The sequence below is a fragment of the Arachis hypogaea genome, chromosome 11 (assembly GCF_003086295.3).
Source record: "Arachis hypogaea cultivar Tifrunner chromosome 11, arahy.Tifrunner.gnm2.J5K5, whole genome shotgun sequence".
NCBI classification, from domain to species: Eukaryota; Viridiplantae; Streptophyta; class Magnoliopsida; order Fabales; family Fabaceae; genus Arachis; species Arachis hypogaea.
Window position 1 is genome coordinate 20,372,718 of NC_092046.1, and position 4,254 is coordinate 20,376,971.

Sequence of the window (4,254 nt, forward strand, 5' to 3'; positions counted from 1 at the left end):
AGGGCTTTCCAGCAATATATAATAGTCCAAACTTTTCACGAGTTTAGACGATGCATTCTGGCGTTTAACGCCAGCTTTCTACCATATTCTGGCGTTAAACGCCAGAAACAAGTTGCAAAACATAGTCAAACGCCAGAAACAAGTTACAAACTGGCGTTCAACTCCAAGGAAGACCTCTACATGTGAAAGCTTCAATGCTTAGCCCAAGCACACACCAAGTGGGCCCAGAAGTGGATTTCTGCATCATTTACTTAATTCTGTAACCCTAGTAACTAGTTTAGTAATATTAGAACTTTTTACTATTGTACTAGGGGGTCTAGTCTTTTCCATATTTTCGAATTCATATGCCATTTGGGAAGGCTGGCCATTTGGCCATGCCTAGACCTTGTTCTTATGTATTTTCAACGGTGGAGTTTCTACTCACCATAGATTAAGGTATGGAGCTCTGCTGCTCCTCGAGTATTAATGCAAAGTATTATTGTTCTTCTATTCAATTCATGCTTATTCTTATTCTAAGATACTCATTCACACACAAGAACCTGATGAATGTGATGATTATGTGACACTCATCACCATTCTCACTTATGAACGCGTGATTGACAACCACTTCCGTTCTACATGAAAACAAGCTAGAGTGTGCATCTCTTGGATTCCTGGTCCACGACGCATGGTTGCCTCTCCTGACAACAGAGCCTTCCATTCCGTGAGATCAGAGTCTTCGTGATATAAGCTAGAATTAATTGGCAGCATTCTTGAGATCCGGAAAATCTAAATCTTATCTGTGGTATTCCGAGTAGGATTTGGGATGGGATGACTGTGACGAGCTTCAAACTCGCGACTGTAGGGCGTAGTGACAGACATAAAAGGATAGTAAATCCTATTCCTACACGATCGAGAACCAACAACTGATTAGCCATGTGGGAAACCGTAGAGGACCATTTTCAGAGAGGATGGGAAGTAGCCATTGACAACGGTGCTGCTCAACATACAGCTTGTCATAGAAAAGAGTATGAAGGATTGAATGAAGGCAATAGGAAGACAGAGATTCAGAAGGAACAACGCATCTCTATACGCTTATCTGAAATTCTCACTAATGAATTACATAAGTATCTCTATCTTTATTTTACGTTTTATTTATCTTTTAATTATTAAAAATCTATAACCATTTGAATCAACCTAACTGAGATTTACAAGGTGACCATAGCTTGCTTCAAGCCGACAATCACCGTGGGATCGACCCTTACTCACGTAAGGTTTATTACTTGGACGACCCAGTGCACTTGCTGGTTAGTTGTGCGAAGTTGTGAAGAAGGGTGATATTACAATTGTACGTACCAAGCTGTTGGCGCCATTGAGATCACAATTTTGTGCATCAAGTTTTTGGCGCAGTTGCCGGGGATTGTTTGAGTTTGGACAACTGATTGTTCATCTTGTTGCTCAGATTAGATAATTTTATTTTAATTTTAACCTTTTTTTATTATTTTTATTTTTATTTTCGAAAAATTTTCAAAAAAAATTTAAATTATTCTATGTTCTTCATAATTTTTAAGAATGAATTCTAGAGTTTCATGAGATACGTTGAATCCTGGCTGGCTGTTAGGCCATGTCTAATCTTTTGGACCGAGGTTTCAACTATCTTGAGAAGAGCTTCTTTGTCTTTCTCAGCAAATTAGCTATTGTATGTAATGTTATACTAAAGTTTGGCTGGCCACTAGCCATGTCTAGTGCTTTGGACCAGAGCTTTAGACTAACATTGTATGATTCCTGGAATTCTCATTAGAAATTTTGAAATCCTTATTTTTTCTTTTTCAAAATAATTTTCGAAAAATACCAAAAAAATTTACAAAATCATAAAAACCAAAAATTTTGTGTTTCTTGTTTGAGTCTAGTGTCAAGTTTTAAGTTTGGTGTCCATTGCATGTTTGTAATTTTTTCTTAATTTTCAAAAATTCATCATATGTTCTTCATGATCTTCAAGTTGTTCTTGATGATCTTCTTTGTTTGATCTTTGCATTTTCTTGTTGTGCATCTTTTCTTGTTTTTCATATGCATTTTCAATTTGTTAGTGTCTCAAAATTAAAAATCTTTTAAATTTGGTGTCTTGCATATTTTTCTTTTCTTAAAAATTTTCAAAAAGAAGTTCTTGGAGTTCATCTTGACATTCAAAGTATTCTTGCATACATTGTGTGTTTTGATTCATAATTTTTATGTCGTGTGTCTTTTTTTTTGTGTTTTTCTCTTTCTTGATTAAAAATTCAAAAAATCAAAAAAATTATCTTTCCCTTATTCTTCTCATAAATTTTGAATATTTGGGTTGACTTATTCAAAAAAAATTTTTTAAAATTTAGTTGTTTCTTATGAGTCAAGTCAAATTTTCAATTTAAAAATCCTATCTTTTCAAAACCTTTTCAAAAATCAAATCTTTTTCATTTTTTTATTATTTTCGAAAACTTTAAAATGATTTTCAAAATCTTTTTCTTAATTTCATTTCATAATTTCAAAATCTTTACTAACAATTAATGTGATTGATTCAAAAATTTTAAAGATTGTTACTTGCCTATTAAGAAAGGTCCAATCTTTAAATTTTAAAATCATATCTTTTTGTTTCTTGTTAGTCAAGTAATCAACTTTAATTTTCAAAATCAAATCTTTTTAATTTCCTTTTCAAATCTTTTTCAAATTAAATTTTCAATCATATCTTTCAATCATATCTTTTTCAAAACTTAATTTCAAAATCTTTTCTAACTTCTTATCTTTCAAATTTGATTTTCAAATTTTTTTTTCAATTAACTAGTTAACTTTTTGATTGATTTGTTTTTAAAATTCTTATCTTTTTCAAAATCACCTAACTAATTTCCTCTCTCTAATTTTCGAAAATCACCTTCCTCTTTTTCAAAATTCTTTTAATTAACTAATTGTTTCAAATTTTAATTTTAATTTTATTTCTTCTCTTAATTTTCGAATTTTAACTAATAATTAAAATAAAAACAAAAATATTTTTCTTCTCTTTTAGTTAGTATTCGAATTCTCTCTTTCTCATCTTTTTCTATTTATTTATTCATTTACTAACACTTCTCTTCATCTCAAAATTCGAACCCTCTCTTCTTCTCTGTGTTCAAATTTTTCTTCTTCTATTCTTTTCTTCTTCTACTCATATAAAGGAACCTCTATACTGTGACATAGAGGATTCCTCTTCTTTTCTGTTCTCTTCTTTTTCACATGAGTAGGAGCAAGGATAAGAATATTCTTGTTGAAGCTGATCCGGAACCTGAAAGGACTCTGAAGAGGAAGCTAAGAGAAGCTAAAGCCCAACAATTCAGAGAAAACCTTACAGAGAATCTCGAAAAAGAAGGAGACATGGCCGAACCCAACAACAATGCAAGGAAGATGCTTGGTGACTTTACTGCACCAAATTCCAACTTACATGGAAGAAGCATCTCAATCCCTGCCATTGGAGCAAACAATTTTGAGCTAAAGCCTCAATTAGTTTCTCTGATGCAACAGAATTGCAAGTTTCATGGATTTCCATCAGAAGATCCTTTTCAGTTCTTAACTGAATTCTTGCAGATCTGTGATACTGTTAAGACCAATGGGGTTGATCCCGAGGTCTACAGGCTTATGCTTTTCCCGTTTGCTATAAGAGACAGAGCTAGAATATGGTTGGACTCTCAACCTAAAGATAGCCTGAACTCTTGGGATAAGCTGGTCACGGCTTTCTTAGCCAAGTTCTTTCCTCTTCAAAAGCTGAGTAAGCTTAGAGTGGATGTTCAAACCTTCAGACAGAAAGAAGGTGAATCCCTCTATGAAGCTTGGGAGAGATACAAGCAACTGACCAAAAAGTGTCCTTCTGACATGCTTTCAGAATGGACCATCCTGGATATATTCTATGATGGTCTGTCTGAATTATCTAAGATGTCATTGGACCATTCTGTAGGTAGATCCATTCACCTAAAGAAAATACCTGCAGAAGCTCAGGAACTCATTGACATGGTTGCAAATAACCAGTTCATGTACACTTCTGAAAGGAATCCTGTGAGTAATGGGACGCCTCAGAGGAAGGGAGTTCTTGAAATTGATGCTCTGAATGCCATATTGGCTCAAAATAAAATATTGACTCAACAGGTCAACATGATTTCTCAGAGTCTAAATGGATTGCAAAATGCATCCAACAGTACTAAAGAAGCATCCTCTGAAGAAGAAGCTTATGATCCTGAGAACCCTGCAATGGTAGAGGTGAACTACATGGGTGATGCC

At 33.9% G+C, this 4,254-nt stretch overlaps 1 non-coding gene across 1 annotated transcript; it reads right to left on the reverse strand.

Annotated features, from left to right (window-relative positions):
- Positions 1–3,750: 3,750 nt before the first annotated feature.
- LOC112724488 (small nucleolar RNA R71) lies at positions 3,751–3,858 on the reverse strand. The gene has a single exon (XR_003163649.1). It is a non-coding gene; the product is annotated as a small nucleolar RNA R71 (small nucleolar RNA).
- Between the last annotated feature and the right edge of the window lie 396 nt (positions 3,859–4,254).